Below are 23,698 nucleotides of genomic sequence, written 5' to 3'. Positions count from 1 at the left end.
ACAGTATGTGGTAGTATTATATTCAGTGGGTACAGTGTGTGGCGGTATTATATTCAGGGGTACAGTATGTGGCAGATTTATATTCAGAGGGTACAGTATGTGTTGGTATTATATTCAGAATGTACAGTGTGTGGTAGTATTATATTCAGTGGGTACGGTGTATGGAAGGTTTATAATCAAAGAGTATAGTGTATAGTAGTATTATATTTAGAGGATACAGTGTCTGGCAGGTTTATAATAATAATTTTTTTCATATAGAGGATGAGAATGCGCTGACAGTGAGGAGACATCTTGGCGTCACATTCTGCAGAGAGAAGTTTTAGCTGGAACAAGTCCTCGCGGTATGTACCATCTGAATTAGATAAGGGAAGACTATAGAGAAGACGTCACCTGTAATCACTGATATCATTGTGTATTCTCCTCACTATAGAGAAGACGTCACCTGTAGTCACTGATATCATTGTATATTCTCCTCACTATAGAGAAGACGTCACCTGTAGTCACTGATATTGTGTATTCTTCTCCCTATAGAGAAGACGTCACCTGTAGTCACTGATATCATTGTATATTCTCCTCTCTATGTCCTATCAGAGCTGTAGTCACTTGTCAGTTCTACAGTAAGTTCAGTGAAACTACAACTCTGAGCAGTGGTGAGGTTATGCTGAAAGGGGTACTCTACTGGAAAACATTTTTTTTAATCAGCTGGTGCTACAAAGTTAAACAGATTTGTAAATTACTTCTATTTAAAATTCTTAATCCTTCCAGTACTTATTAGCTGCTGTATAAGCGATTCACAGGAAGTTATTTTCTTTTTTAATTTCTTTTCTGTCTGACCACAGTGCTCTGTGCTGACACCTCTGTCCAGGTCATGAACTGTCCATAGTAGGAGCAAATCCCCATAGCAACCTATCCTGCTCTGGACAGTTCCTGACATGGACAGAGGTGTCAGCAAATAGCACTGTGGTCAGACTGGAAAGAACTACACAACTTCCTGTGGAGCATACACCAGCTTATAAGTACTGTAAGTATTAAGATTTTAAATAGAAGTAATTTAAAAATCTGTTTAACTTTCTGGCACCAGTTGATATAAAAGTAAATGTTTTCCAGTGGAGTACCCCTTTAAGTAATTCTGGGAGCTGTATATTTCAATGGTGAAAACTTCTTTAACACTTTCCTATTCTGTGGCAACTGGTATATCTGATTATTATACTGGAATTTCTCACAATGCGCTACACCAGTGGTGTCTGTCACACCACGCTAAAAACTTACTGGGGGGAGGGGGTAGGTATGGGGGTGACACCATTTTCTACCGCACCGGGTGACACCAACCCTAGCAACGCCACTGGGGTGGTCCACCATCTTGCATTATAGAGTCTTCTGAACTGCTGTATATGCGCTTTTTTTTTTTTTTTTTTTTAAAAAAAGGTATTTTGTCCAACAATTTCGATAAAAGTTTGCGTTTTTTTGGGGTGGATTGTGAAGCCCGGGTGACGGGTGTGTAGTGTGTACTCGTGCATCAGTCAACTCGTCTGTGTCCTTTAGGCAATATATGGGTTACTGATGCAGCAGAGGTGGGGCCTTGGTCTTGGAATTTCAATTATTTAAAAAAAATTGAACATATTGTGTGGTTTATTATATTATAGAAGAATGTCTTTGGGTGGTCCACCGTCCTGCATTATAGAGTCTTCTGAACTGCTGTATATGCGCTTGTTTTAATAAAAAGGTATTTTGTCAGAATTTCAAAAAAATTTGCGTTTTTTTGGGGTGGATTGTGAAGCCCGGGTGTGTACTCGTGCATCAGCCAACTCCAGGCTGTGTCTTTCAGGCAATCTATGGGTTACTGATGCAGCTGAGGTGGGGCCTGGGTCTAGGAATTTCAATTTTTAAAAAACAAATTCAACAATTATGTGGTTCATTATTTTTGAGAAGAAAGTCTTTGGGTGGTCCACCGTCCTGCCTTATAGAGTCTTCTGAAATGTTGGATATGCGCTTGTGCTTACACAAAGTTGTAAATTTAAAAAACAAAATGTATACAATTTTGTTGATTTTGGGGCGGATTGTGAAGCCCTGTGTGTACTGGTGCATCAGCCAACTCCAGGCTTTGTCCTTCAGGCAATAAATGGGTTCCTGATGCTGCAGAGGTGGGGCCTGGGTCTGGGAATTAAAAATTTTTGGATTGCGGGTGCTACAAAAAAAGATGGACACACCCTAATCCGTTCAGTGGAGCGCGCCTGCGGCCCCGGACATCTGAGGGCATAACACACCTGTTATTGCTCAATCTCTGGAGAAGGGGGGTTCATCATCGGGAGAAGAGAGTTGCAGGTTGCCCTTGAGTCAGCAAGGCGGTAGCACGGTTGGCAGTCAGCGTGGTGTGGCAGTAGTGGAAATTCTGGAGCCAAACGTGCCCAGGGAAGACCACCTGCTTCGCGGCAGCTTACCTTTCCGGGAGTTAGCGGGTTACCAGCACCGGTCGATGAAAGATAGAGACACGCTAATCCGTTCAGTGGAGCGCGCCTGCGGCCCCGGAAATCGGAGGGCATAACACACCTGGTATTGCTTGACCTCGCAATTGATCGTGCAAAGGTAGGGGGTTATTAAAGCCTCTTGAGTACTGCTGAGGCCTACTCTTGACTGCTCCTGGTGCAATGTATGGGGTAATTAAACACTCTTGGGTAGTGTTTTTTTTTTTATTTACTGATAATTTTATCAGTAATAAAATTGAATTTTCCAGAATGCTAATCGTTACACAACGGAACGCTTGTTGCGTGTGATTTTTTAATGAAAAAAAATAATAAAATACGGACAGGGATTAACTCTGCTTCATCATTTTGGGTGAAAAAAGTCCTTTGGTGATCTGATCTTTTGGAGACAGATGCACTTACACACATATTGAATTCGTTTTTGTAAAAAAATTTCAAACATTGTGTGGTTTATTATTTTTGAGAAGAATGTCTTTGCCGTCCTGCATTATAGAGTCTTGTGAACTGTTGGATATGTGCTTGTTCTTACACAAAGGTATTTCTTTTAAAAAATTCTAAAATGTTGTTTTTTGGAGGGGATTGTGAAGCCCGGGTGTGTACTGGTACATCAGCCAACTCCAGGCTGTGTCCTTCAGGCAATATATGGGTTCCTGATGCCGCAGAGGTGGGGCCTGGGTCTTGAAATTTCTAATTTTTGGATTGCAGGTGCTACCAATGAGAAATCTTTGACAAAAATTTCATATATTGTGTTGGTTTTTGGGGGGGGATTGTGAAGCTCTGGTGTGTACTCTTGCATCAGCCAACTCCAGGCTGTGTCATGCAGGCAATATATGGGTTACTGATGCCACAGGGGTGGGGCCTGGTTCTGGAAATTTCACATTTTTGGATAGCGGGTGCTACCAATGAGAAATCTTTGACAAAAATTTCATATATTGTGTTGTTTTTTTGGGGGGGGGATTGTGAAGCCCTGGTGTGTAGTGTACTAGTGCATCAGCCAACTCCACGCTGTGCCATTCAGCCACTAAATGGTCTCCTCTTGCCACGCTATGTCCATGCTATGTCATTCAGTCACTATATGGTCTCCTGACACTGATGCCACCACCAGGCTCTGTCATTGTGCTGCTGTGCAGCAGTGATTCTAAGAGCGATGCCGGTAATCTGCATGCTATTCTGAATAACAGTATTATTTCACTACCCCAGCACACTCCATATGCATTTTACGACACAGCAAAGTGTTCTATACCCCTATAGAGGCTGTATGTAGGCTAGAAATAGCCTTTTTTACATCGATTCGCCGCAAATAAATTCGGATCGAAATAAACTTTCCGGGAAAATTCGGCGGATCGGCCGAATCGAATTTTTGAAAAGTTCGCTCATCTCTAGCTGTGATCTTTCATTTTTATTTGTTCCATTTTTGTTTTGATGGGACTTTTTGATATTTTTTTAATTTATTTTTTTCTGGTATATGAAGTGTATATTTTACTAGTTCCAATATTTACGCATGTGGCAATACCACGTTTGTTTACTTTTTTTTAGTCCACATAAGGGACTATAACCTGCAATCTTTAGATTGCTAACACTGTTCAATGCTCTGCTTTTGTATGGCATTGATGTGATTGATGTGTTATCTGTGCTCAGCTGCTTTAGCAGCAGAGATGAGATCAGATGGCACGTAGGCAGATAGGGACCTCACGGTGGTCCATATGAGCAAAACCCACCAACCGCTAAAACACACTAACAGGCTTTAGGTCCCACAATAGACTGATTGTGGGATCCAAAGGGTTACTAGCCTAGCAGGATTTTAGCTGTGGCTCCTGGCTGACTATAAGAGCCAGGGGGCGAATGGTGCAAAGCATGATAATGTCATAATCCCACTGCAATGTTGGTTTTCCATTCCCTGGATGTACCAATACATCCATAGTGGCAAGGGCTTAAAGGGGAACTCCGGTGGTTAATTTTTTTTTACTATATGGCATCTTCTTTGTAAGTGTAGTTTTTTTTGCAATATAAATGTGTTATATGTTTTAGCAGCATGTATGTATTTTTCTTACCTGTTTGTTGGGCAGAAAGTCCACAGTTCTGAGTCTGTTGTGGAGAAGATGTCACAGCTTTTTTCTCTCTCTCTGTCTGAATGAGATGAATAAGCCACGCCCCCTCATCTCATCCAGATGAGTACACAGCTCCTCCCCTCCCCCCCCTGCTCTGTATTCTAGGGATGCAGGTCTGCACAGGAGAAGGACCTCACAGAGAAGATAAGTGTTATCTGAAGGGGAGGATGAGAAGGTGCACGGGCTGGGGATGTATGGACTGCAGGGGAATAAATCTCATACTGGGAATGATCTCTATGGGGGAGATTTATAAAAACCTGTGCAGAGGAAAACTTGCCCAGTTGCCCATAGCAACCAGATTGCTTCTTTCATTTTTCACAGGCCTTCATAAAAATGAAAGCAGCAAGCTGATTGGTTGCTATGGGCAACTGGGCAAGTTTTCCTCTGCACAGGTTTTGATAAATATCCCCCTACATGTGAAGGAGAGGGGTGAGGACTCCTGAATGACATGCTGGGAGTTGTAGTCCCTGTTGTGTGTGTGTATGACAGTGTATCCCAACCCAGGCTGATTATATGCGTATGCTAGTGTTTACAAACCAGTGTGCCTCCAGCTGTTGCAAAACTTCAACTCCCAGCATGCCCTGACAGACTTTGGGCATGCTGGGAGTTTAAGATTTGCAACAGCTGGAGGTACACTGGTTGGGAAACACTGTTCTAGCCTATTCAGCATACACATCATGTTACACCAGTGTTTCCCAACCAGTGTGCCTCCAGCTGTTGCAAAACTACAACTCCTAGCATGTCCAAAGGCTGTCAGGGCATGCTGGGAGTTGTAGTTTTGCAACACCTGGAGGCACCCTGGTTGGGAAACACTGGTGTATGCCCTACAGGGCTGTGGTGAACTATAACCCCCTGGAGACTACAGAGGCAGCATGCTGGTGTTATACCACAGACTGAAGACTCCTGAATGACACATGCTGGGAGTTGTAGTCCCTTTTGTGTGTGTGTATGACAGTGTATCCCAATCAAGGCTGATTTATATTAGTGTGCTGTGTATAAGGGGGCTGATCCGGGAAAATAGTAGGATGGGTAAAGGGCGGAACAAAAAAAAAAAAAAAGGAGCCGCCCCAAACCAGCAAGGCATGTGGCATGCTGGGATTTGTAGTTTTCAGCACTGCAAGAAAAAAATCACATGGCATACCATTTTGGAAACTAGAGCCCTCGGGGAATGTAACAAGGGGTTAAGTGAACCTTAATACCCCACAGGCGTTTCACGACTATCGCATATGTAAAAAAAATATATATTTTTTACCTAAAATGCTTCTTTTCCCAAAAACTTTACATTTTTAAAAAGGGTAAAAGCAGAAAATACCCCCCAAAATTTGAAGCCCAATTTCTCCCGAGTACGGCGATACCCCATATGTGATCCTTAACTGTTGCCTTGAAATACGACAGGGCTCCAAAGTGAGAGCGCCATGCGCATTTAAGGCCTAAATTAGGGATTGCATAGGGGTGGACATTGGGAATCACTGGCGTAGAATACCCCTAACAGGGTGCCTCCAGCTGTTGTAAAAGTCCCAGCATGCCTGGACAGTCAATGGCTGTCCGACAATACTGGGAGTTGTTGTTTTGCAACAGCTGGAGGCTCCGTTTTGGAAACCGTGGCGTACCAGACGTTTTTCATTTTTATTGGGGAGGGGAGCGGGGCTGTGTAGGAGTATGTGTATATGTAGTGTTTTTTACTTTTTATTTTATTTTTTGTGGTAGTGTAGTGTAGTGTTTTTAGGGTACAGTCGCACGGGCGGGGGTTCACAGTAGTTTCTCGCTGGAAGTTTGAGCTGTTGCAGAAAATTTGCTGCAGCTCAAACTTGCAGCCCGATACTTACTGTAATCCTCCGCCCATGTGAGTGTACCCTGTACATTCACATTGGGGGGGACATCCAGCTGTTGCAAAACTACAACTCCCAGCATGCGCTGACAGACTGTACATGCTGAGAGTTTTAGTTTTGCAACAGCTGTAGGCACACTGGTTATGTATCACGGAGTTTGTGACCTTACTCAGTGTTTCAAAACCAGTGTGCCTCCAGCTGTTGCAAAACTACAACTCCCAGCATGTACGGTGCATGGTGTAAGGTGACTGCTGGGAGTTGTAGTTTGCAACAGCTGGAGGCACACCGGTCGTGAAACACTGAGTTAGGTAAAAAAAAAAACTAAGTTTCACAACCAGTGTGCCTTCAGCTGTTGCAAAACTACAACTCTCAGCAGTCACCGACAGCCAACGGGCATGCTGGGAGTTGTAGTTATGCAACCAGCAGATGCACCACTACAACTCCCAGCATGCACTTTAGCTGTTTGTGCAAGCTGGGAGTTGTAGTTCTACAACAGCTGAAGGTACACTTTTCCATAGAAAAAATGTGCCTCCAGCTGTTGCAAAACCATAAGTCCCAGCATGCCCATAAGGGAATGCTGGGAGTTGTGGTGGTCTGCCTCCTGCTGTTGCATAACTACAGCTCCCAGCATGCCCTTTTTGCATGCTGGGAGCTGTTGCTAAGCAACAGCAGGAGGCTGTAACTCACCTCCTGCTGCTGCTTCATCGCTGGACTGTCCCTCGCCGCCGTCACTCCTGGGGCCCCCGATCCCAACATGGACGCCGGGGATCGGGTCCCCAGCACCCGGGGTCGTCTTCCCGCACCCGCTCACGCCCTCCGGAAGAGGGGCGGAGCGGGTGCGGGAGTGACACCTGGAGCAGGCGTCCTGATTGGTCGGCCGGTAATCCGGCCGACGAATCAGGGCGATCGTGAGGTGGCACCAGTGCCACCTCACCCCTGTAGGCTCTGGTTGTTCGGGGCCGTCAGAGACGGCCCCGAACAGCCAGTAATTCCGGGTCACTGGAGACCAGATTGACCCGGAATCGCCGCAGATCGCTGGACTGAATTGTCCAGCGATCTGCGGCGATCGCCGACATGGGGGGCATAATGACCCCCCTGGGCGATATGCCAAGATGCCTGCTGAACGATTTCAGCAGGCATCCGGCTCCGGTCCCCAACCGGCTAGCGGTGGGGACCGGAATTCCCACGGGCGTATGGATACGCCCTGCGTCCTTAAGGACTCGGAATACAGGGCGCATCCATACGTCCTTAAGAGGTTAATGTCTAAACCTTGGCAACAAAAGTGAGTAAACCCCTAAATGGAAATGTCCAATTTGTGCCCAATTAGCCATTTCCCCTACCCTGGTGTCATGTGACACAGTGTTACATTTCCACATGTGTGAATGAGGAGCAGGTGTCTTAAATTTGGCTTGCTACAGTGTGTTATGTCATCCCAGCAGTAAGGTCATTACATGAGGGGGAAGTTTTTACAGTGTGTTATGTCCCTCCCAGCAATAAGGTGAATGCATGTATTTTTTTTTTTACAGTGTGTTATGACTGACAGTGATCCAGAGCCACCACTGAAACATTAAGAATGCAGCCTCCCTCTACTACTTTAACGGAGCAGTGGCTACTGGAAACAGATGTGCCGCTTACAGACACATCTGCTAGAAGATGCTGCAGAACTGCATCAGTAGTGGTGGTAACTAACTGTGGGGGTCTACAGCTATAAAGGGGGCTATTGGTCTTGGTATGCTAGATTTGGTAAGATCACAATAATGTAAAGTGATGACTAGTATATGGAGGTATACATTTATTATGCGTCAAAAATGGTCAGACCTATGTTAAATATATATATATATATATATATATATATATACATACATACATATATACATACATACACACACACACACACACACACACACACATTTGTTGCCAGTTTGTCCCCCCACTGCACGTCCTATCCCCCAAGTTTGTGAGTATATGTCTATGCTTTGCTGACGCAAATAAAGAAGAAGAGAAACGTGGTGAGTCTGCCGGTCTGATCCTTTGTCTTCACTCTATTAATCCTTCCAGTACTTATCAGCTACTACTGAGGAAGTTTTTTTCTTTTTGAAAATCTCTTGTAGAAATCACAGCTCCCGACACAGTCACATATATGGATAATGGTATGCACACCAAGTGGCTGGAAGAGGTGTAGCGGTCAGGTGTATGATATGTACCTCCTATACACAGTCCTAATAAGAGCTACTGCAGATGGGGCTTCTCGTGCAAGTTATCTTCATAGAATCATAAGGAGAAAGAAAATGGAGCACCCACCTCAAATCTTGTAGCTGGCAAAAAATTATTTATTGGACTTCGGAGGGATTAACACATCGGGGGAGGCAAGACAGGTGGTGCGGGGGTTCACAAACAATGAACTTCCTTTCTGTCTTACCACAGTGCTCTCTGCTGACACCTCTATCAATGTCAGGAACTGTCCAGAGTAGGAGAAAATCCTCATAGCAAACCTCTCCTGCTCTGGACAGTTCCTGACATGGATAGAGGTGTCAGCAGAGAGCACTGTGGTCAGACAAAGGAAATTCATTGTTTGTGAACCCCCGCACCGTCCTGCACTGTCCAGAGCAGGAGAGGTTTGCTATTAGGATTTGCTCCTACTAAAGTGTTTACTACCAAGAGGAGTGCAGTATATGCTTCTGCATCTCCAGCTCTTGTGATGTTATTACATTCCTTGGCTCAGCCCCCTCTGGTCATGTTATACCTTAAATACAGGTATCTTTTATTCTGTTAATAGCTGTATAGGGTTTTCATGTTCTAAGTTTATTATAATAAACCCTCCATGTTATAGGTATATATATTTTAAGTGTTGTATATGGTAAAACCAGTTATCTGGCAGTAGATGGTTAATAGTTTACATATGCGCCTGGAGCAAGACAGAATATACAATATGTTTACTTCCAAGTAATTGTTTAACAGGTTTAAGCAGATTTGAAATTACCTAATGCGAGGCTATGCTCACACATAAGATTTAGAGTCATTGCCCAAAGCTTAAACTAAACATTTCCCAAAATAAAAGACCAAAAGCAAAAAGTGGCAGATAAAAAGAAACAGTTTGTCCAGCTTTATGTCTTGCTGTTTTTTGTTTAGCTTTTTTTTTTTTTTTTTTTTTAAAAAGCTCAAAAACCACTTGGGGGAAGTTTACTGCAAACTGTTGCGAGCATACCATAAATTTTATAAAACTTTATGCACTAAGCTTTCCCTAGTGTCACCTGCAGATAGCAGATCTATGGGACAAGCCACACCCTTTCTTCTATCTAAGCACTGCCAAGCAGCAAACCCAGTAACTAAATAGTCAACATTTTTGCACAAATGAGCTTTGCACAAAATACAAGCCATAAATGAATTCCTCCTCTTGTCTTTTAAATCTATCTGCATGGGATTTCAAGAGCAGAAATTTTGAGAATCAATCTATAATTTTGCCTCTGTTAGCAGATTATAATCTGAACAATGAACTCTAGGTATGTTTTCAACTGTTTTTCTCCACTGTGTAGTCCCCTATGGTACCTCACTTTAGTGACACTACGATTACCCTCTCCTGACAGTTAAAGACATGAACTGGTATCATTACTGCTAATCCCTGGAAAACAGTTCCTACTTTTCACTGAGTCTTTTTCTCTGAATATTCCCAGACTAGTCATTGTAATCACAAAGTAAGATCATCATTTATCTTATTTCACTTTGCCTAGCATATTAGACTCATGCTTCAATGCTCTCAAGACAAGAAGTGAAGCTGGCTACCAAGTCACAGAAATTCTTCAAAACTTCATGCCTAGATGGATTTTCAACATTATACTATAAATGATCAAAGATTTTGAGTCTGCACTTGGTCAGTCTATTCCATGACATTAAACAGGGAGCATCCTTTCACACTTCATAGCTTTAAGCAAAAATAACAATGGTTGCACAGCACTGTACCCCTTGTTACGTTCCTTGAGGGGTGTAGTTTCCACAATAGTATGCCATGTGTTTTTTTTATTCTTGCTGTTCTGGCACCATAGCGGCTTCCTAAATGTGACATGCCTCCGCCTCCCAAAAAAACATTTCAGCAAAATTTGCTTTCCAAAAGCCAAATGTGACTCCTCTTCTGAGCATCGCAGTGCACTTGATGTCCACACATGGGGTATTTCGATACTCAGAAGAGATGGGTTAATAAATCATGGGGGACATTTTCTCCTAATACCCCATCGTAAAAATTTAACATTTTGGGAAAACAACATTTTTAGTGAAAAGAAAATAATAATAATTTACACATCCAACTTTAACAGAAAGCTGTCAAACACCTGTGGGGTGTTAAGGCTCACTGGACCCTTTGTTATATTCCTTGAGGTGTGTAGTTTCCAAAATAGTATGCCATGTGGGGTTTTTTTTTTTTTTTTTTTTTTTTGCTGTTCTGGCACCATAGGGGCTTCCCCCAAAAACCATTTCAGAAAAATTCACGCTCCAAAATATCATTGTCGCTTCTTCCCTTCTAAGCCCTTTTGTGCACCCACAGAGCACTTGACATACACATATGACATTTCCTTACTCAAGAGAAATTGGGTTACAAAGTTTAGGGTGATTTCTCTCCTTATACCCCTTGTAAAAATTTAAAAACTGGGTCTACAAGAACATGTGAGTGTAAAAAATGAAGATTTTGAATTTTCTGCTTCATTTGCTGCTATTCCTATGAAACACCTAAAGGGTTAACACACTTACTGAATGTCATTTTGAATACTTTGGGGGGTGTAGTCTTTACAATGGGGTAATTTATGGGGTATTTCTAATATTAAGGCGCCTCAAATCCACTTCAAAACTGAACTGGTCCCTGAAAAATTCAGATTTTGAAAATTCCGATTTTGAAAATTGGAAAATTGCTGCTATACTTTGAAGCCCTCTAATGTCTTCCAAAAGTAAACACATGTCAACTTTATGATGCAAACAAAAAGTAGACATATTGTATATGCGAGTCAATATAAAATTTATTTGGTATGTCTATTTTACTTACAAGCAGAGAGCTTCAAAGTAAAAAAAATTAAAAAAAAATTTGGAATTTCACAAAGTATCGACGGAAATTTACCACAAACAAAGTAGAATATGTCACGAAAAAACTATTTTGGAATCAAAATGAAAATTAAAAGCATCCCAGAGTTATTAATACTTAAAGTGACAGTGGTCAGATTTGAAAAAAATGTACAGGTTCTTAAAGGATGAAGATATGGAGAAAAAACCCGGTTCCACGGCGCAGTCCACAGATTCAATCAGATGATGGTGTAAGTAATATAAATATTTATTAAGCCAAGGTGCAACGCGTTTCGGGGGTTAGGATCCACTTCATCAGGCAAGTAGGCATCATAACATGCATAACAGACTGGTGCCTTTAAATAGGATCTTTTTGGCGCCAAATAAAGCTCCGCCCAGTGGGCATGGCCACAATGGGCGGAAGTGCCCATAGCAGCATGGATATAATGTATAAATTAAAACATCATATGAATTTAGTTTGCATTAAAACATTCCACATATTAAAAAAAAAATGATATATATATATACATACACATACCTTAGAATACATATACTTAGCATAGAAACAATTATCAGGCTCAAAGAGGCGCACGTCGCCAGACCTATGGCGCATGCGTCAACTCCCGATGATAATAATGATGACGGCCAGAGGTGACGAAAGCTCAAGCGCCCACCCGCTCCGTGTGAAGGATACAGCGTCGGCGTGCACGCGCACCAGGACAATAAGGAGGCACTCTGTGTAGACATAGTGCGTGCGCGCCCTGAACGCCAAGGTAAACAAACACACGTGTCGGCGAGGCACGCATGCGCCAGCCACTCGGCAGACCGGACTCGATTAAAACCTCCGTCCAAATTTTACCCTCTCCATTGTAGAGGACATTGGGTGGAAACTTTTTTTGATATGGTGGCTGCTGAATTTAGAAAACTTGGAAAAGCTTGTCCGGATAAATCCAACCTGTCAAAAGCTGAAAAAAGTGCCTTGAAATCCCTGTCCGCAAACACTACTAATGTCGTGAGAAATGCGGACAAGGGGGGAGGCATTGTCTTACAGGACCGTGATTTATACATTAAAGAAGCACGCAGGATCTTGGATGACAAGAGTTACTTCATAACCCTATCCTATAATCCAACAATGGAATACAAAAAAACCTGCCATTTTTTGGTTAACCAAGCCTTTTGTGATGGTATTATCAATAAAAATGAAAAGGATTATATGATGATCAAGAACCCCAAAACAGCTACCTTTTATCAACTTCCAAAGGTGCATAAATGTTTTCTTAATCCTCCTGGGCGACCAATTATTGGGGGGATTAATTCCATCTCTAGCAATATGTCACAATATATCGACATCATTCTTCAAAAATATGCGGTGACCCTCGAATCTTACTTAAAAGATACACCCACTCTTATTCATACTTTGGATGGTTTTGAGTGGAAATCCGGATACATGTGGGCCACTCTAGACGTCACGTCTTTGTATTCCAACATTCCCCATAAGAAAGGATTACAGGTTATTGAACGGGTCCTCAGCAAAGATCATACTATGCCGGAGCCTCAAAAAACTTTCGTTTGCAATTGTATCAAGTATATACTGGAACATAATTATTTGGTTTTTAGGAGCAAGTGTTCCTGCAGACCCAAGGAACTGCCATGGGGACCCGTTTTGCCCCTGCCTTTGCCAACATGTACATGGGTGAATATGAAGATCAATATATATATGGAAACAATAATAAATGGTGCAATAAGATCAAGCTTTTCAAACGGTATATAGATGACCTTCTATTTGTATGGGATGACACTGAAGAAGAATTTTACAAGTTTACGGAATACCTCAATGACAATACTTATAACATTTCTCTTAGTGGGAAATGCAACTCTCTTGCTATGGAATACCTTGATCTTGTATTGTCCAGCGAAGGAGAAGGGGTCATTACCAAAACACATTTTAAGTGGTAACAGTCTGCTGTCATTCAATAGTTGCCATTTTAAAAAATGGAAACTAAATTTGCCTTACGGTCAATTTTACTGCTTACGTCGCAATTGCACAAGAGTCTCTGAGTCTCAGAAAGATTGAAAATTAAAGGCTATCCCAGTAAAATCATAAAAGCAGTGTATAAACGGGACCTCATTGTTCCACCAAAACGTGAGGTGGCCGCTATTATTAATCACGCTGAAGTTAATAAGACTCCACAAAACCTGGAGAAATTTAAACACAACTTCATTACTACATATTCTGCGTCACATGGCAATATCAGACATATATTGGAGAAACACTGGAATATCCTGAAGCAAGATCCTATATTGAGGGAACATATTCCAGAGAGACCAGCCATCATGTTTAGACGTGCAGGTACTTTAAAGAACGTTCTGGCACCTAGCCGTCTTAAAAGTAGTGACCCACCTCCTGTCATTATTGCTAGTACCCCAGGGACATACAAGTGTAGAAGTAGGTCATGCAAATGCTGTAGTAACCTCATTGAAGGTTCTACTAATTTTATTAGTAGTGTAACTAAGGAATCCTTTACCATCAAAAGTAGAGTGGATTGCTCTTCATCCTATGTCATATACCTACTTGTATGTTCCTGTCACTTGCAATACGTAGGTAGAACTATGCAACAGTTACGCTGCCGGATGAATAAGCATCGTTTTAACGTCCAGCGAGGATTCCTTAACCAGAGTGTCTCTAAACATGCGACTATGTCACAATAAAGAATTTTCTGCTTTCTCTCTCAGAGTCATTGAACAGATTCCTATCAATACACGATAGATTCGATAGATTACAAAAAAGGGAATCATATTGGATCTATAAACTTAATAGTTTGCACCCATTAGGTCTGAACGAAGCCATTGATATCATCCGGTAAAGGGCGCATACCCGCATGTTCAATGACTAATATTTTACCATTTAGCCTTTCTACTTTAACACGGCACATCCCTACATTGATTTAGGGTGCACATTACAGGCGCTATATTTTAAGATACACAGCTTTAGGTATTATTTTTTGGAGTTATATTATGCTCTTTATGTATTTTAGTATATTATTTTAGTATATATAAAATTTATTGTTATTGTTATTTTTGTATGTATTCTAATTATGCGTGTTTTACTAGTAATTGGTTTTGTCAGGCATTTATGTCATGGCATGAAGTTAATTTAATTATGTTTAGTCTTTTGCTTGAGACATATTTATTCCTATCCTACCATTATTATCTTCTTTCTAATATATATTATTAATTAGAGTTTGCCATCACTCTTAGTACTTACCCTGCCCGGCCCTTTGTGTGATATTCACCACCTTGTCCGGTTTTATTTGGGGCTGGCGGATGTGTGCAACTCCTTTATGCATATTGCATTGAGTCCGGTCTGCCGGGTGGCTGGCGCATGCGTGCCTCGCCGACACGTGTTTGTTTACCTTGGCGTTAGGGGCGCGCGCATACTATGTCTACACAGAGTGCCTCCTTCTTGCCCTGGTGCGCGTGCATGCCGACGCTGTATTCTTCACACGGAGCGGGCGGGCGCTTGCACTTTCGTCACTTCAGGCTGTCATTATTATCATCGGGAGTTGACGCATGCGCCGTAGGTCTGGCGACGTGCGCCTCTTTGAGCCTGATAATTGTTTCTATGCTAAGTATATGTATTCTAAGGTATATATATATATATATATATATTTTTATATGTGGAAGGTTTTAATGCAAACTAATTTCATATGTTGTTTTAATTTATACATTATATCCATGCTGCTATGGGCACTTCCGCCCATTGTGGCCATGCCCACTGGGCGGAGCTTTGTTTGGCGCCAAAAAGATCCGATTTAAAGGCACCAGTCTGTTATACATGTTATGATGCCTACTTGCCTGATGAAGGGGATCCTAAGCCCCGAAACGCGTTGCACCTTGGCTTAATAAATATTTATATTACTTACACCATCATCTGATTGAATCTGTGGACTGCGCCGTGGAACCAGGTTTTTTCTCCATATCTACATCCTGCTCTGAATCGGCTTGCTTAGTGCTGGATCCGATACCGGGAGGCTCCAGAAAGTTAAACAGATTTGTAAATTACTTCTATTAAGAAATCTTTATCCTTTCAGTACTTATGAGCTTCTGAAGTTGAGTTGTTGTTTTCTGTCTAAGTGCTCTCTGATGACACGTGTCTCGGGAACCGCCCAGTTTAGAAGAGGTTTGCTATGGGGATTTGCTTCTAAACTGGGCGGTTCCCGAGACACGTGTCATCAGAGAGCACTTAAACAGAAAACAACAACTCAACTTCAGAAGCTCATAAGTACTGAAAGGATTAAGATTTTTTAATAGAAGCAATTTACAAATCTGTTTTACCTTTCTGGAGCCAGTTGATATATAAAAAAAGTTTTTTCCTGGATAACCCCTTTAACCCCTTAACCTCTTAAGGACGCAGGGCGTATGGATACGCCCTGCATCCCGAGTCCTTAAGGACGCAGGGCGTATCCATACGCCCGTGGGAATTCCGGCCCCCACCGCTAGCCGGTTGGGGACCGGAGCGGGATGCCTGCTGAAATCGTTCAGCAGGCATCCCGGCATATCGCCCAGGGGGGTCATTATGCCCCCCCCCATGTCGGCGATCGCCGCAGATCGCTGGACAATTCAGTCCAGCGATCTGCGGCGATTCCGGGTCAATCGGGTCTCCAGTGACCCGGTGACCCGGAATTACTGGCTGTTCGGGGCCATCTCTGACGGCCCCGAACAGCCAGAGCCTACAGGGGTGAGGTGGCACTGGTGCCACCTCACGATCGCCCTGATTCGTCGGCCGGATTACCGGCCGACCAATCAGGGCGCCTGCTGCGGGCGTCACTCCCGCACCCGCTCCGCCCCTCTTCCGGAGAGCGTGAGCGGGTGCGGGAAGACGACCCCCGGTGCTGGGGACCCCGATCCCCGGCGTCAATGTTGGGATCGGGGCCCCAGGAGCGACGGCGGCGGCGAGGGACAGTCCAGCGATGAAGCAAAAGCAGGAGGTGAGTGACAGCCTCCTGCTGTTGCTTAGCAACAGCTCCCAGCATGCAAAAAGGGCATGCTGGGAGCTGTAGTTATGCAACAGCAGGAGGCAGACCACCACAACTCCCAGCATTCCCTTATGGGCATGCTGGGACTTATGGTTTTGCAACAGCTGGAGGCACATTCTTTCTATGGAAAAGTGTACCTTCAGCTGTTGTCTAACTACAACTCCCAGCTTGCACAAACAGCTAAAGTGCATGCTGGGAGTTGTAGTGGTGCATCTGCTGGTTGCATAACTACAACTCCCAGCATGCCCGTTGGCTGTCGGTGACTGCTGAGAGTTGTAGTTTTGCAACAGCTGAAGGCACACTGGTTGTGAAACTTAGTTTTTTTTTTTACCTAACTCAGTGTTTCACGACCGGTGTGCCTCCAGCAGTTGCAAACTACAACTCCCAGCAGTCACCTTACACCATGCACCGTACATGCTGGGAGTTGTAGTTTTGCAACAGCTGGAGGCACACTGGTTTTGAAACACTGAGTAAGGTCAAAAACTCCGTGATACATAACCAGTGTGCCTACAGCTGTTGCAAAACTAAAACTCTCAGCATGTACAGTCTGTCAGCGCATATTGGGAGTTTTAGTTTTGCAACAGCTGGATGTCCCCCCCAATGTGAACGTACAGGGTACACTCACATGGGCGGAGGATTACAGTAAGTATCGGGCTGCAAGTTTGAGCTGCAGCAAATTTTCTGCAACAGCTCAAATTGCCAGCGAGAAACTACTGTGAACCCCCGCCCGTGCGACTGTACCCTAAAAACACTACACTACACTAACACAAAAAATAAAATAAAAAGTAAAAAACACTACATATACACATACCCCTATACAACCCCCCTCCCCTCCCCAATAAAAATGAAAAACATCTGGTACGCCATGGTTTCCAAAACGGAGCCTCCAGCTGTTGCAAAACAACAACTCCCAGTATTGTCGGACAGCCGTTGACTGTCCAGGCATGCTGGGACTTTTACAACAGCTGGAGGCACCCTGTTTGGGAATCACTGGCGTAGAATACCCCTATGTCCACCCCTATGCAATCCCTAATTTAGGCCTCAAATGCGCATGGCGCTCTCACTTTGGAGCCCTGTTGTATTTCAAAGCAACAGTTAAGGGTCACATATGGGGTATCGCCGTACTCGGGAGAAATTAGGCTTCAAATTTTGGGGGGTATTTTCTGCTTTTACCCTTTTTAAAAATGTAAAGTTTTTGGGAAAAGAAGCATTTTAGGTAAAAATTTTTTTATTTTTTTTACATATGCAATAGTCGTGAAACGCCTGTGGGGTATTAAGGTTCACTTAACCCCTTGTTACGTTCCCCGAGGGGTCTAGTTTCCAAAATGGTATGCCATGTGGGTATTTTTTGCGGTCCTGACACCATAGGGGCTTCCTAAATGCGGCATGCCCCCAGAGCAAAATTTGCTTTCAAAAAGCCAAATGTGACTCCTTCTCTTCTGAGACCTGTAGTGCGCCAACAGAGCACTTTTCACCCCCCATATGGGGTGTTTTCTGAATCGGGAGAAATTGGGCTTCAAATTTTGGGGTGTATTTTCTGCTATTACCCTTTTTAAAAATGTAAAACTTTAGGGAAACCAAGCATTTTAGGTAAAAAAAAATTTTTTTTTTTTTACATATGCAAAAGTCGTGAATCACCTGTGGGGTATTAAGGTTCACACTACCCCTTGTTACATTCCCCGAGGGGTCTAGTTTCCAAAATGGTATGCCATGTGGGGTTTTTTGCAGTTCTGGCACCATAGGGGCTTCCTAAAGGTGACATGCCCCCCAAAAACCATTTGACGCTCCTTCCCTTCTGAGCCCTCTACTGCGCCCGCCGAACAATTAACATAGACATATGAGGTATGTGCTTACTCGAGAGAAATTGGGTTTCAAAAACAAGTAAAAATTTTCTCCTTTTTACCCCTTGCAAAAATTCAAAAATTGGGTCTACAAGAACAAGCGAGTGTAAAAAATGAAGATTGTGTATTTTCTCCTTCACTTTGCTGCTATTCCTGTGAAACCCGTAAAGGGTTAAAACGCTTACTGAATGTCATTTTGAATACTTTCGGGGGTGCAGTTTTTATAATGGGGTCATTTATGGGGTATTTCCAATATGAAGACCCTTCAAATCCACTTCAAACCTGAACTGGTCCCTGAAAAAAAGCGAGTTTCAAAATTTTGTGAAAAATTGGAAAATTGCTGCGGAACTTTGAAGCCCTCTGGTGTCTTCCAAAAGTAAAAACTCATACATTTTATGATGCAAATATAAAGTAGACATATTGTATATGTGAATAAAAAAAAAAATATTTTGAATATCCATTTTCCTTACAAGCAGAGAGCTTCAAAGTTAGAAAAATGCAAAATTTTCAAATTTTTCATCAAATTTTGGGATTTTTCACCAAGAAAGGATGCAAGTTACCAAAAATTTTTACCACTACGTTAAAGTAGAATATGTCACGAAAAAACAATCTCGGAATCAGAATGATAACTAAAAGCATTCCAGAGTTATTAATGTTTAAAGTGACAGTGGTCAGATTTGCAAAAAATGGCCGAGTCCTTAAGGTGAAAAAGGGCTCAGTCCTTAAGGGGTTAAGGACCCATGACGTATGCATACGTCATCACACCCTGGGTCTTAAGGACCCATGACGTATGCATACGTCATGGTCTTTTCCTGGTCTCCGCCGCTCACCCGGCGGAGATCGGAAGCGGATCCTTCAGCAGGGATCCAGGGCAAACGCCGAGGGGGGCCATGTAGGCCCCTCATGTCGGCAATCACCGCAAATCGCTAGGGAAATCGCTCTTGCGATCTGCGGCGATACCGGGCTGATCAGGTCTCTGGGACCCGACCGCCCGGTAATTTTGCATGATCCCGGCTGTCACAGACAACCAGGACCATGCTAAAGTATAGGAGCGAGGTGACAAACCTGCCACCTCCTCCTATCTCCTGCGATTCTTCGGTTAGCTAACCGACCAATCGCAGGGGGGGGGGGGGTGTTGGTTACTTCCTCCCGCCCTGCCCGGCCCCTGGAAGTCCGGTGATGACGGGAGGAAGACTAGAAGAGGATGCGGCGGGGGAGTGCTGGGGCCTGGCCACGGTACTTACCTCGTCCCTGATGACCCGGATCCCGGCGATGAAGACGGCGTCAGCGACAGGCGAGTGGATCTTCAGCCGCGGTCGGGCCCTTTACAGCAGTGCACATCGCCGTAAAGCAACATGCATTGCTGTATTGGGACCCTGTATACTACAACTCCCAGCATGCCCAGACAGCCCTTGGCGTCTGGGCATGCTGGGAGTTGCAGTTTTGCAACATCCGGAGGTCCGCAGTTTTGGGACCACTGTGCCCTTCCAGATGTTGCAAAACTACACATCCTCAGCATGCCCTTACTGTCCAGGCATGCTGGGAGTTGTAGTTCTGTAACATCTGGCCCTTCAGATGTTGCAGAACTACAACTCCCAGCATGCCTGGACAGTTTTGGCAAACTGGGAGTTGTAGTTTTGCAACATCAGGAAGGGCACAGATTGGGAACCACTGTATTAGTGGTCTGCAAACCGTAGTCCTCCAGATGTTGCAAAACTACAACTCCAAGCATCCTGGGAGTTGTAGTTCGGCAACATCTGGCTCTAAAGATGTTGCCGAACTACTACTTCCAGCATGCCTGAGAATGTTTGGGAGTTGTGGTTTTGCAACAACTGGAGGCACACTGGTTGGGAAACATTGTCTGTTTCCTAACTCAGTGTTTCCCAACTCGTGTGCCTCCAGCTGTTGCAAAACTATAACTACCAGCATGCACTGATAGACTGTGCATTCTGGGAGTTGTAGTTTTGCAACAGCTGGAGATTCCCCCCCTGTGAATGTACAGGGTACATTCACATGGGCAGGGGCTTACAGTGAGTATCAGGCTGCAAGTTTGCGATGCAGCAAATTTTGAGCGGCAGCTCAAACTCGCAGCGGGAAATTTGCTTTAATCCCCCGCCCGTGTGACTGTACCCTAAAAACACTACACTACCACAAAATAAAATAAAAAGTAAAAAACACTACATATACACATACCCCTACACAGCCCCCCTCCCCTCCCCAATAAAAGTGAAAAACATCTGGTACGCCACTGCTTTCAAAATGGAGCCTCCAGCTGTTACAAAACAACAACTCCCAGTATTGCCGGACAGCCGTTGACTGTCCAAGCATGCTGGGAGTTTTGCAACAGCATGAGGCACCGTTTGGGAATCACTGGCGTCGAATACCCCTATGTCCACCCCTATGCAAATCCCTAATTCAGGCCTCAAATGCGCATGACACTCTCACTTTGGAGCCCTGTCGCATTTCAAGGCAACAATTTAGGGCCACATATGGGGTATTGCCGTACTCTGGAGAAATTGCCTAACAAATTTTGGGGGGATTTTTCTCCTTTCACCCCTTATGAAAAGGTGAAGTTGGGGTCTACACCAGCATGTTAGTGTACAAAAATAAATTTTTTTACACTAACATGCTGGTGTTGCCCTATACTTTTCATTTTGACAAGAGGTAAAAGGGAAAAAAAAGCCCCCCAAAATTTGTAATGCAATTTCTCCCGACTACGGAGATACCCCATATGTGGGCGCAAAGTGCTCTGGGGGCGCACAACAAGGCCCAGAAGGGAGAGTGCACCATGTACATTTGAGGTGATTTGCACAGGGGTGGCTGATTGTTACAGCGGTTTTGACAAACGCCAAAAAAACAAAACCCCACATGTGACCCCATTTCGGAAACTACACCCTAAATCCTAAATGCAACATACCCCCCCAAAAACCATTTCAGAAAAACGTACTCTCCAAAATCCCCTTGTCGCTCCTTCACTTCTGAGCCCTCTACTGCGCTCGCCGAACACTTTACATAGCCATATGAGGTATGTGCATACTCGAGAGAAATTGGGCTAATATAAGTATAAATTTTCTCCTTTTACCCCTTCTAAAAATTCAAAAATTGGGTCTACAAGAACATGAGTGTAAAAAATGAAGATTGTGAATTTTCTCCTTCACTTTGCTGCTATTCCTGTGAAACACCTAAAGGGTTAAAATGCTGACTGAATGTAATTTTGAATACTTTGGGGGGTGCAGTTTTTATAATGGGGTCATTTGTGGGGTATTTCTAATATGAAGACCCTTCACAATTTTTCAGGGACCAGTTCAGGTTTGAAGTGGATTTGATTTAGGAAATTTTGTGAAAAATTGAAAAATTGCTGCTGAACTTTGAAGCCCTCTGGTGTCTTCCAAAAGTAAAAACATGTCAATTTTATGATTCAAACATAAAGTAGACATATTGTATATGTGAATAAAAAAAAATTATTTGGAATATCCATTTTCCTTACAAGCAGAGAGCTTCAACGTTAGAAAAATGCAAAATTTTCACATTTTTCATCAAATTTTGGGACTTTTCACCAAGAAAAGATGCAAGTTACCAAAAATTTTTACCACTATGTTAAAGTAGAACATGTCACGAAAAAACAATCTCGGAATCAGAATGATAACTAAAAGCATTCCAGAGTTATTAATGTTTAAAATAACAGTGGTCAGATGTGCAAAAAATGGCCGGGTCCTAAGTTGTAAAATGGCTGGGTCCTTAAGGGGTTAAGGTGAAAATGGGCTGGGTCCTTAAGAGGTTAAATTACAGATTTATCAATTAGTATGATACAAAAATGTGTCATTTTCCCATGGCAACCAATCACAGCTCTGGTAAAATAAAACCAGAGCTGCAATTAGTTGCTATGGGCAAAGATGACACATTTTGTCTCATGCAGGCCAAGTTTCTACTTTTTTTTTTAAACACCAAGCAAAACGCCAATTCTGCTGCATGGCGTTTTTTCGTCCAAAAAACGCTGCGGCAGATGTTAGCTGTAAATCGCCAAATTCTTATTCCACTTGGCGTTTTCACTTTGGCGTTTTTTTATTTTTTATCCTTTTGGCGTTTTTTTTTTTCACTCTTGGCTCCTTGGCGGTTTTCCAAAATCGCAGCATGTTGAGCCACTGGATTTTTTTTTCAAAATCGTGGCATTTTTCTCTCATAGAAGTCTATTGGAGTGAAAAAAACGCCAAGAAAAACGATGTGGGTTTTAACTTTGGTGTTTTGCAGGTGTTTTTTATTCTTTTTTGGACTTTAGCAATCCAAGAAAGTGATGGAGACACCTTTTTTAATAAAATTTCGTAGGGTACCATAAAAAATATAAAGATACAGTAGTGAAGGAAAAAATTGTCTCTAACGAAATGTATCTTTTTTATAACAACATTTTTATTAATTTTTAAAACAGGGATCAATTTATGTGGGTGGGTGGGGACCTAAAAATGTAGCCGACAATAAAAATGTAGCGTGTTTTTCACTTTTTTTCTTACATTTTTTTAGGTAGTACTACTATTCCCAGCATGGAACACACTGTTCCATGATGGGAGTAGTAGTACCTGCACTAAACGACAGATCGCCTGTTGCGATCCTCCTGTATAATGTATAGATGCGGCCAGCTGCTCTTCTATGGTCCCCTGCACTGATGTATATATACATCTATTCATATTTCCAGCAGAGAGCTGTGATTGGCCAGATGGTTCCAGCCACTCACAACTCTCTGTGGGAAATATGAATAGGTGTATATATAAAAGTCAGTGCAGGGGACCATAGAAGAGCAACCGCCACATCTATACATTATACAGGAGGATCACAGGGGGTGTCAGGAGTGACATCCGCTGTGATCTTTCCTTAACTGCAAGTACTACTACTCCCAACATGGAGCACACACTGCTCAATGCTGGGAGCTGTAGTACCTGCATTAATAGACAGATCGCAGCAGGTGTCAGAAGTTACACTCACTACGATCTGTCTATTAATGCAGATACTACAGCTCCCAGCATGGAGCAGAGTATGCTCCATGTTGGGAGTAGTAGTACCTGCAGGTAAGACAGATTACAGCGGGTATCACTTCTGACACCCGATGCGATCATCCTATCTATTGCAGAGAGGCTCTCTCCTGTGCTCCGCATTATACTCTGGCCAGTGATGTGAATAGAACATCACTCATTCATATTTCCCTCAGAGAGCTGTGATTGGCTGCAACCATCTGGGCAATCACCACTCTGGGCAGAAAATATGAATGAGTGATGTTCTATTCACATCACTGGCCGGAGTACAGTGCAGAGACGCGAGCACTGTATAGAGCCGCTCCGCATCTCTGCTATATTATGGACAATCGCATTGGGTGTC

The 23,698-nt window shown here is 43.2% G+C and overlaps 1 long non-coding RNA gene across 2 annotated transcripts in view; it reads left to right on the top strand.

Annotated features, from left to right (window-relative positions):
* Positions 1–257: 257 nt before the first annotated feature.
* Positions 258–23,698, top strand: part of LOC130276535 (uncharacterized) — a 43,735-nt gene continuing 20,294 nt past the window's right edge. Inside the window, exons 1-2 of one of the 2 annotated variants that reach the window (XR_008845158.1) lie at positions 258–341; positions 7,944–8,108. This is a non-coding gene — a long non-coding RNA (uncharacterized LOC130276535). Of the gene's footprint in view, positions 342–4,708; positions 4,764–7,943; positions 8,109–23,698 lie in introns of those variants that run through there. The other variant, XR_008845157.1, reaches the window with a different exon arrangement.

This window comes from Hyla sarda, chromosome 6, assembly GCF_029499605.1.
Source record: "Hyla sarda isolate aHylSar1 chromosome 6, aHylSar1.hap1, whole genome shotgun sequence".
Lineage (NCBI taxonomy): Eukaryota > Metazoa > Chordata > Amphibia > Anura > Hylidae > Hyla > Hyla sarda.
The sequence above is the reverse complement of the archived record's forward strand: the minus strand, read 5'-3'. Positions and strand labels throughout refer to the sequence as shown.